This window comes from Mauremys reevesii, linkage group 12 (genome assembly GCF_016161935.1).
Source record: "Mauremys reevesii isolate NIE-2019 linkage group 12, ASM1616193v1, whole genome shotgun sequence".
NCBI classification, from domain to species: Eukaryota; Metazoa; Chordata; order Testudines; family Geoemydidae; genus Mauremys; species Mauremys reevesii.
This window is the reverse complement of record NC_052634.1, coordinates 48323699-48334532: the sequence shown is the minus strand read 5'-3', so window position 1 is coordinate 48334532 and position 10834 is coordinate 48323699. Positions and strand designations below refer to the sequence as shown.

The following is a 10834-nucleotide window of genomic DNA, read 5'->3' as shown; positions in this document are numbered from 1 at the left end:
TGGCATCAGCATGCAGGATACTGTTTGTTTGGTCAGCAAGGACTAGGACTGGCACATGAATCAGGCAAATAATGATTTCCCGTAAAGCCCTGTCACATCTCTCATCCCGCCATGTCCCCAATGGAGAGGAGAGGAGCCCCTCCCCTGTCCCAGGCCAGGCGTACCAGATCTGTGGGGGCAGATGTCCATGGCCCAGCCCAGGTGAGCTGGAGCTGCTGGGGAGAGAAGTTCCTTCCTCAGCCCAAGCCCACCAGAGTTGATGTTGCAGTGGGGGAGAGGTATTTCTCACCTGGTTTTTAGATGCTCTGATGAGAGGGAGCAGAAGAAAGATTTTTCTTCTCCTTACATTTCAAATTCTCCACCCCCACCCCTAACCATTTTCTGCTCTAGCCTGATCTCTCTCTTATGTGTCTAGGGCCATCCTTACCCATAGCCAGCTGCCTAGGGCACCACTAGGTCTGGGGGCACTGCTCTGCTGGGAGCCTGGACAGACGGGAAGCAGTGGAGCTTGTAAGAGCAGGGCTGCTGGGTCCTAGAGAGAGCCGAATGCAGCACAGTCTGAGGGAGGGGATTGGCTGCTGGGGTCTCTGGGAAGGGGAGGGGTTGGGGAGGGAGCTCACCTGTGAGTGTGACTCTTTCCCCCGGCTGAGGTGAGGTGAGGCAGGCCCTGCGGCTCTGGAACCAGTATCCTCTGTTGTCCCCCATAACATCCATTCTTCTCCCACCCTGCCCCATGGAGCACCCTCCTTTCTCCCTCCTCCCCAGGAGCATCCTCTCTCTCTCCTCCTCCCCGTTGGGAGGAGGAGATGGGTGGGTGAGGTGCTGGGGGGGTAGGTGGGGGGAGGAGGCTGGCTCCCTGCCTGCTGAGGAATTAAAGTGAAAGTAACTCACTTCCTGGGCAGTGAGCCAGGATTGGAATGTCACATGGGGCTGGGCTGGGGTTAGCCAGATGTGTGAAAACTCAGGACAGGGGGTTGGGATAGGGTGAGCAGATATCCCTATTTTATAGGGCCAGTCCCAATTTTGGGGTCTTTTTCTTATATAGGCTCCTTTTACCCCCCACCCCCACCCCCTGTCCTGATTTTTCACACTTGCTGTCTGGTCACTCTGGGTGGGGGTAATTGGTGCCTATATAAGACAAAGCCCCAAATATCGGGACTGGCCCTATAAAATCAGGACATCTGGATCTGGTCAACCTAGCTGGGGAGCGCCTCTCCCCCGGGCTGGCAGCTGCCAGCAATCCATCTCATCCGGGGGGAGCTGTACAGGGCAGGATGAGCTGCTGTGGCTCCATGGGTGACCTGTCCCTGAGATCAGATGCTGTGCTAACTTCACCATGGTCCGTAAGGCTGGTGGTGGTGCCCATTGGCGTGTGATTGGACCTGAGGGTTTGCTGCTGCTGTTGCCACTCTGCACCCCAAGAGGTGGATTTTGGGGTCTACTGCAGCTGTTGGACCAGCAGTATGAAAGCAGTACTGTGTTGCCATTTAGATTGTCATTTAACAACTTTGTTTGCCAAAAATTCTTGCTAACAATCCTGAATCCAATTTCAATATTTAAAAAAAAAAAGTCAATCTCTTAGCCAAAAACAGAAAATTAAGTTGTTGACAATTATTAGTGACAGGTTTGGTTTGAGGCAGGGAGTAGGCCAGTTTTCATCAGAGAAACAAAAAATGTTGACTGACTTTCCTATAGCCTGTTACTCCTGATAAGAGCCCTCCAACAACTGTAATATGCTCATCTCCTTACTAGCGTATAAAGCAGGGGTCGGCAACCTACGGCACACGTGCCAAAGGTGGCAGGTGAGCTGATTTTTGATGGTACGCAGCGGCAGGCTGAGTGGCTCAGCCCATCACTGCTCTGGGGTTCCGGCTGCTGCCCTATTGCCAGCTGGGATACCGGCCGTCGGCCCCTCTCAGCACCTGCTGCTGGCCTGGGGACCCCCAAGGAACCCCAGGCTGGCAGCGGGCTGAGCAGGCCGGCAGAACCACTCAACCTGCTGTCAGCCTGGGGTTCCATTCATTCAGCCGGCAGCGGGCTGAGTGGGCTGGAGGCAGGCTGAGCAGGGCCGGTGGAGGGTTGAGTGGCTCAGTCTGCTGCCAGTCTGGGGTGCCGGCAGCACTCAGCCTGCTGCTACGCCGGGGTTCCGGCTGCCGGCCCCTTGCCAGTCAGGAGCCCAGCCCCCGGCCCCACTCTGCCTCCTGCCAGCCTGGGTGAGCAGAATCCCAGGCTGGTAGCGGGCTGAGGGGGGTTGGCGGCCGGGATCCTGGCTGGCAGGAGTTGGTGGTCAGAACCCCAGACCAGCAGCGGGCTGAACAGGGCCTGGGATCCTTGTCTAGGGTTCCAGCCACCAGCCCCGCTCAGCCTGCACCCGGTCTGGGGTTCCATTTACTCAGCTGGCAGTGGCCTGAGCAGGACCTCAGATAATAACAATAGTTTATTTATATAATATACACATAGAGAGAGAGACCTTCTACAATCGTTAAAATGTATTACTGGCACGAGAAACCTTAAATTACAGTGAACTTGGCACACCACTTCTGAAAGGTTGCCGACCCCTGGTATAGACTGACCATATGTTGTACTAAGATTCTCCTGCTTTTTTTTTTTCCTGTGAGTCAGTATAGCTTTTGCCAGCCCAGAAGTTGGGCAGCCAATGTTTTACATTTTCACAATGTTTTCTCCAACTTTCATAAAGTAAATACATAGTTAATATGAGTTAAAAAGGCCAGGGACACTTCCTTGTGAAGAATCTGTACAGCAGCTCATGCTAGAGCTGTGAAAATGTCAGTTTTTGATGGAACTTTAGAGGCAGTGATTTATCATGTATTTTATCATATGAATGTGCTGCTATTGCTAATGTCTTTCCAAACAAAATAAGGCACAATAGGACTTCTGTAACATTTCTGTGCTACCTTAATCTAGATGAGATGATTCTGTGCTGACTTCATTTTGGTCACTTTGTGCTTTACCTAGCAATAAAACTAGGGTTATATTTTCCCACTGTTTGGAAACCCAGCTTATTAAACTGATTTTGCAGCCAAAAAAGCCAGAAAGATTGCTTTTAATTAAAAACAAATCTTTGTTTCAATACCTCTTCATATAAATTTCCAATACAATTTTGACAAATTAAAAAAATTATACTATTTGCATCATTCTGTCAAATCAGAATTTTTTCTATAGTGCTACTTCTTTAGTGCTAGTGCATCAGCATTACAGTTTGCTTCATTAAGTTAAACTGGTTTTAATACCGTGAATGTGGCAAGTTTTCCAATAGTGTAAGCTTATATTTCTGTTGCTAAGAGCAGATCAGGCACAGGGGCACCAGTTTAATAATCTCACCTAGGGCACCATAAATCCTAAGGACGGCCCTGCATGCCTCAATTCTCTTTTTCCTGGCCTTGTTCCAGAGCCCTCACAGCCCAATTCTCTACCCTAACGTTGAGCCCTCTACTGCACCCTGAACCTCTCATTCCAACCCCACCCCAAAGCCTGCACCCCCTAGCCAGTGCTCTCATCCCCCTGCACTCCAACTCTCTGTCCCATGTAGCCTGATTTAGGGTGTACTAATAATATTAATTTGGAAAATATGATGAAAATTTAATTTATTAGCTTACATTTTATTTAATTTAATTGAGTTATAAAGTTACAGTTGCATTACTGCTATTCAAAAGATACATATGGCATTATATGCAACAAAGTTTTGGTTAATATACTCACACCCTTCCTTGATAACCTGGTGGTAAGAGACACAGGACCAGCCTTGCAGTTCAGGTTTTCAATTCTTGAGTGAAAGATGCAGTGCTTTGAAAAAGCTAATGTTACTTAGGGTTTACTTGACTAGGTTAAACTTAAAATCAAATCCTATTAAACAAAGAATAAAAACTTAGGGAAACCGAGCTTAGCCGAGTTACTTTGAAACTTAAAGTTTAAGAACAAGTACAGCCTACTGATAGTAGATAGAGAGTGGAGGAAGTAAGTCAGAATGACAGAGCGATGTGCTCTAGCGAGATGGATGACCTCTTTTATAGGGCACAAGCGCCGGAAATCCTTCCTCCTATGCCCAAATTTCATTCCTTACCCACAAAACATTAGGGTACGCTTACTTCATAGGCTAGTATGTTTGTGCGTGTTGATGACATGTACATATGCACATAAGTTCCCTTGTGGTGTACGTGTTAATTCTGTGGGTACAACACTGAAAAACCCCTTATGCCATTCTCCATTGTCGATTGGTCTAGGTAAAGGTCTTAGACAGGCGTGGGTACTTCTCTATTTAAGTAAAAAGATAAAGGTCAATTTTCCTTTCTGAGTAAAAGGTCACACTATAGAGATGCTCACTTTGCCTTAGCTTAACATACAGGATATGGCCTGTAGGTCCTCATAAGTCATGTGCCCCAACCCCCTAATCATTTTGATTGCCCAGTGCTGGACTCTCTCCAGTTTGTCCACGTCCCTTCTCATGTGGGTCCCAACCCCAAAAGTACTCACATTTCACCCCAATGGCCCCAAAATGTACATAGGGTGCTGCCATGGTCAAGTCGCCCTTGAGCCTGCTGGCAGAGAACAAGGTGAAAATTAGCCAGGACGTCGCTCAGTCAATTCCCTCTGCTCCCAGCAGGTGGTATCGGAAAGCTCCAAGATGGCTCACTTCCCTTTCTCTCATCAGCTTCAGGCCCCAGGGTTACAAATGCACAAACCAGTTGGGATTCTCCCCTGGGCTCAGGGGGTGGGACTGCTCTGAGGGGATGGACTTGCACACTTGGGATATTAGTGCAAAGATACAATTTCAATTTCTCTTAGAGAAATTTGAGGGCAATTTATATTTGGTAAAAATCTTATTTAGTGAAAGGAAAGCTGCAGTGACAGCCAGGTTACTGGGGTGCAAAACACTTTCCTCCTGGGAGAAACAAGAAGTTAGAATTAGAAATTTACATCGTTTGTTCCAATGTTGGCACAGGTTTAATTTTGCTTCTGTGTAGGCTTGTTTCAGGCTGTGACTGTTTTGGTTTATTGGGTTGTTTTGTTTTTTTAAGTTGGACTGGAGCTTTTAATTGACATTTGCTGGATTCGAATGACTGACCTACAACACCAGTTTTGACATAGTTCTGCATATTTTATACAGATTTGGCCAGTATTCAAGGATCCAAATCCTTTATAGAAGGTTTTAGTGGTCAGGCTTATTTATTTTATGTTATTTTATCATCCTGCTGTAGCACACCTTTTGGATAAAATGTTGAAATTATTAATTTATGGTATTTGTTAATTTTTATTTTTGAAAACAAAGTTTTTCTTAGTGTTTGGGTTTTAAATTAAGCATTATTTTTGGTTTCAATTTTTTATTTTGGCTTTGGTTATTGATGGGATCTTTAAGAACTTTGGATTTAATACTAAAATTTGGACAGATTTAGATTATTTAAAGTAAACCCTGTTTACTATTTTATTTTAATAAAGGTTGTATTGCTCTAAACCCTGGCCAGGGGGAGAGGAGATGAGCCTGGCCTTTAACTGAGAAGGAGCAGAGGCATTGGAGGCATGGCCCCCGTGAAGGGTGGGGCCAGATGATGGGGGCACAGCCCCCCCGATTTTTTTTGTCTAGCCCACCTCAGTCACCCACCAAACGAGAAGAGTCTGATGCCACCTGCTGGTCACTGGGTGTCACTGCTGCTCCATGGGAAACATGCTCTGTGTGTTATCTTGACTGGTCCGTGGGTGTCACTGCTCCTAGAAGGCAGCTACACGCTGTGCATTACGCCACCTGGCCACTGGGTGTCACTGCTGCTCCAAGGAAAACACCTTCTGTGCGTTACCCTGATTGGCCACTGGGTGTCGCTGCTGCGCCAAGGGAGACATAAGAGCGGCCAGACTGGGTCAGATGCAAAGTCCATCTAGCCCAGTATCCTCCTGTCTTCTGCCAGCGGCCAGTGCCAGGTGCCCCAGAGGGAATGAACAGAGCAGGGAATCATCCAGTGATCCATCCCCTGCCGCCCATTCCCAGCTTCTGGCAAACAGAGGCTACAGGCACCATCCCTGCCCACCCTGGCTAATAGCCCTTGATGGACCTGTCCTCTGTTCATTTATCTAGTTCTTTTTTTTAACCCTGTTATAGTCTTGGCCTTCACAACATCCTCTGGCAAGGAGTTCCACAGGTTAACTATGCAACTGCCCTGAGTCCCCCCCCCCCCGGGTTGTATATGGAAAAGAGGATGAGGATGAGGAGAGCCATGATGTGTCTGTCACTGGCTGGTGCCTCAGTTTCCTCTAGGCAGCAGTGCTGCAGACTCCTTTGGTCAGTGCCCATGCAGCTGTGTCGGGGGAAGGGGGAGTAGAGGCTCATGCTCCCCAGCCCCACGCCCCTCCCCCAGCAGCTGGGGAATCCAGGCCAAATGTAACCCTGGTAGCTGGGCCGGGATTAGCCTGGGCCAGGGTAGGGCTGGGGAGGAATTGTGGGGGAGACAGATGCACCCGCTGTGAGGGGAGATCCTCCCATTCCCTGCCAACCCCCCTCACTCCTTGCAGCACGGTGCCCCCTAGCACTTCTTTCTCTGTTGTGGGGGTGTCTGCTGCCTGCTTCTCCCTTAGCATCATCTCTCCCCTGAGGCACTGGTGTTGCCCGTCCTGTGCAAACAGGCAGGCCCTAGTGTGCCCCATGGTGCTGCCCTGCAATTGCGGGGGCAGCTGTTGGGTGGAATATGGGGTGGACAAGGCTGGGGACCAGGACTCCTGGGTTCTCCCCAAATCTGGGAGGAGGGGTTAGTGGGTAGAGTGGGGAGGGGGAGGGCGGGGATCCAGGGCTCCTGCTTTTTCTGGTTTTCTCCACCTCCTGCAGCTGCCTTGGTCCTTTCAGTGCATTTCCTGTTCCAGATTCATTTGCTGACTTGTGCAAATCACCCCAGAGGTGGCTGCATCTCAGTGTTGGGTGAGGCACCCTTGGCTGCATCACCCCCTAACCGCGTCTCTCTCTCCCTGCAGGTGACCCTGCAGCTCTCGGCAAACATCCGCAAGATCGTGGGGCGCTTTGAGCATTGGGCAGGCAGGGGCTAGGCGCCCCCCCTGAGAATGGGACCCAGCCCCCCCCTTACTTTTTACAGGGATTAAAGAGGGGCAAAGGGGGGGAAATCAGAGGAGGGGGGTGGCCAGGGTCCGAGCAGGGGGTGGAAATTGACTGGTCGGGGGGTCAAGCAGCTGGAGGCAGAGTTAGGAGAGGGGCTGAAGGGCAAAGTCAGGGAACGGGGAAGGAGCTGGAGTTAAGCCCAGGGGGAGGCGCTGCCAGAGGGTTAAACCCCGGCACAGGCAGGGCAGAGGGGTAACAGTTACCCCGGGGGGCTGAGACTCCAGTGTTTGCAAAAACAGGGTGGGGGGAGCAGAGGGGCTTTTCTATTTCCCCTCCCACAGGCAGCACCTCTCAGCATGGGCTTCCCAGGGCTGGGCTCTTAAAGGCACAGGCATCCCACTGCCTAGACCCTGCAGCTCCTCTCTGATGTGACCTACTGAGGTGCTGCAGTAGGAGACTCAATTCAGTGAAACCGGGAATTCCCTATACGCCCCCCAGCCAGGGGGCTGTGCACCCCCTCCCCCGAATTTCCCCAACACCCCCCCACCAGTGGTCAGGTAGTTACATGCAGCGCTGCCAATGTTGTCATTGGTTGCAAATTTGAATGGAAATTGAAACATTAACACAAACTTTAAAAGCAGATCCAACGTATGAAAAATACCTGTATCTGAGAAAGTAAAATAGGATTGAAAAGTCTGGACAAAGCCGGGTTTCCTCACCCAGCTGTTGTGTTTGCTGACAATGTCGGTGCATTGGCTTCGGCAATGTTGGCCAACCTCAGAATTTCAAATGATGATTTGGAAGCAAGGTGTGGATGACTCTGCCCTGACAGCTAGTGATGAGCCAGGGTTGGGGGAGGCTTTGGGACCAGACTGTATTTACATGAACTCACCTACTCTGCCGAGGTGTGCAGCAGACAGAGCTGGGCTGCTTCTGCTCTAGGTGCCCAGAGGAGGAGGGAAGGTGTGTGGGGCTTCAGCCTGGGGCTCTTCCTCCCTCCTGCCAAGCCCTGACTATCAATCCCCGCCCTGGCCCTCCTTTCTTCAAGCGCCATGTGGGCCAGAGGAAAAGTGTGGCAGGAAGCACCAGGGCCAAACTTGTGGGCACCAGGTGAAGCAGCAAGAATCCCAACCACCAGGGTAGCAAGTTCTAAAGCCCCAACCCATTGTGGCCACCCCAGCCAAAACCCTAGCTCTAGGAGGGGTGAGTCACCCAGCAGGAGGGGGAAGATTGGCTCTTGCACAGCTGGAGACAGGGAAGTTGAGCACTGGGAGCTCCAGGGCTTTACCACAAGCCAACACAAGGTCCCACTGAGATTTGAACTCAGATTGCAGGATTCAGAGTCCTGAGTGCTGCCCATTACACCATGGGACCAGTTCATACTGCCTTCTTTGCACAGTGGTGACCCTCATGGGGCTGGCTTGTGTAAGGGGCTCTTGGCCCTTTACTAAAACTTAGTGTGTGTGTGTGGGGGGGGGGGGGGTTTGGTTGGCTAGTTCCCAGCACCAATAGAAGGGGGAAGGGCCAATGGGAAATCAGGACCCTGACACTGACAGTCCCCAGGGGCAATGGGGAGAGGCCAAAGCTCCAAGTTAGCCGCACTGACAGGCCAGGCAGTGTAATGGGGGAGTCACCAGGCCAGGGGGTCCCATCCTCCGTGGGAGCTGGAGCTGCCTGGGCCAGAGTGGGGCGGAGCTAAGGAGAGAGCAGGAGCCCGAGAAGAGCCGGGGAGCAGAGCTGCGCAGGTGTAGTGCCAGAAACTGCTCCCTGTAGGACTTTGCTACCTGCAGCAGTTACTGAGACCTGAGGTTGTTCTTATTTGCTGACTTGTCCTAATTGGCTAAAATTTGACAGTGGTTTCTCTAGCAAAGGCCAGTCCCTGGCTCCTTGGTCCAGACATCCTCATTCACATCAGGCTGGGGTGACCAAATGTCAAAGATGAAATATCGGGACGTGGGGGGCGGAGCAAAAAAAAATCCGGAGGCTCCCCCCCCCGACCAGGCGGCAGTAACACAGCCCCATCTCCACCCAACTCTCGGCTCCAGCCCCCGATACACCCCCAGCACCCCCATCCCCTCGCTCCTGGGCCCAGCCTGGGCTCTGAGCTCTGCAGCCGAGCCGCGCTCCAGGTCCCTCCTGCAGCTCCCGGGCAAGGGGCAAACCAGGCAGCCGGGCCCAGGATCTCCGGGCAGGAGCGTGTCTGCCCCACATGTGTCTTCGCCCCCCACCCACATGGGTCCTGCTCGCTCCGAACTGCCTCCAGCCCCACTGCGCTGCCCCGCAGGCTCCAGGGCTGGAGCAGCCTCTGTGCTGCGCTCCCAGCCGTGGCCATGGCCCGTGTGCAAACCTGGGAGGGAGGAGGATGCCGCGTGCTTGGGGAAGAGGCAGGGCCAGGGCGAGGATTTGGGGAGGGATCCAATGGGGGAAGTAGGGGGTGGAGTCGGGGTGGGGCGAGTGTCCCTCTGGGCTCTGCCTGTGTGCTGGAGCAGAGGGCAAAATTGTTTGGTCGGGACACTGGACAAACAAACATCAGTCGGGACGTGGGACAAACAAGCAAATATCGGGACAGTCCTGATAAAATCAGGACGTCTGGTCACCCTACATCAGGCTTCAAGTTGAGAATCATTTCCCCTTCCTGCTCTGTGGGAGGGGAGACTTTTAAACGCGCTCTCTGTGCGACTGCACATGGCTAAGCAAAGAGAACAAACCCCCAAGCCCCCCTGTGCTTTGGGAGCCAGGTTTGCGGTGGGAATCCTGTAGTTCAGATGATTTCACACCTGGGCATTGGGATTATTTACCAGTTTCTCTGGCATTGGGGCAGTTTTGTGCTCACAGCTGTGATGGCCGAGTGGTTAAGGCGTTGGAGTTGAAATCCAATAGGGTTCCCCCGCGCAGGTTCAAATCCTGCTCACAGCGAGGCCTGTGTTTTAGCCAGTCCCTCACCCGGGCAATACCTCTGTACAAGCCCCTGAGATACTCAATTCTCTCCCCACCCCAAGTAAATCCTGTTCTGCTCCTTTCATAGAGATCCCTGGGACACCCCCTCACACTGTGTCCCTGAGGGGTCTGGCAAACTCTCAGCACCTGAACCGTCTGCCACTCACCTGGTGCCCCATAGATCAGCCATAGCCCTGGTTCTGCTCCTCTCTCTAGAGTGTGAAAGGAGCCGAGTCAGCGACTCCATGGGAGCTACGGGGCTGCAGAACCAACAAAGGAAAAATAGGTGCTCAGCGCCCACTGGCAGCCAGCTCCCCCCCCCCCCCCACTACAGGCCTTGCTGACAAGCTCCTCCTCTTCCCCTTCAGCACCTCCTTCCTGCCAGTGATCAGCTGTTCAGTGGGGTGCAGGAGGTGCTGGGCGGGGAGGGGGAGGAGCAGAGACAGAAAGAGGTGGGGGAGGGAGAGGAATGGGGCAGGAAGGTGCAGGCCAGGAAGAAATGGCACCGGGATGATCCCCTGCTGGCCACTCGAAGGCCTGGGTGCTCACCGCTCCCCACGGTTTCCAGGGAGACCCCTAGTGTGCCAGCCCTTCTTGAGGTCACCATCTCTCTGCCAGGGTCAAGCCGCAGACTCCTCCGCCCCTGGGACTGCTCGCTGCAATCCCCCGGGGGACCCTGTTACTGCAGAGTCCTTCTCACTGGTCACACATCCCAGGGTTAATCGCCCCTGCAATCGTCCCTTCGTTTTACTGCTCCCCAGTCACTTACTGCAGGAAGTGCCATCCACGGGGCGGAGTAGGTCCCGCCGCTGCCACCAGTTGTCACGGAGTGTGGGGGAGTCT

At 52.4% G+C, this 10834-nt stretch overlaps 2 non-coding genes across 2 annotated transcripts; one reads left to right on the top strand and one right to left on the bottom strand.

Annotated features, from left to right (window-relative positions):
* Positions 1 to 8356: 8356 nt before the first annotated feature.
* On the bottom strand, positions 8357 to 8428 carry TRNAQ-CUG. Its single transcript has one exon. It is a non-coding gene; the product is annotated as a tRNA-Gln (tRNA).
* A 1460-nt stretch (positions 8429 to 9888) lies between these two features.
* TRNAS-UGA lies at positions 9889 to 9970 on the top strand. Its single transcript has one exon. It is a non-coding gene; the product is annotated as a tRNA-Ser (tRNA).
* The last annotated feature ends 864 nt before the right edge of the window (positions 9971 to 10834 follow it).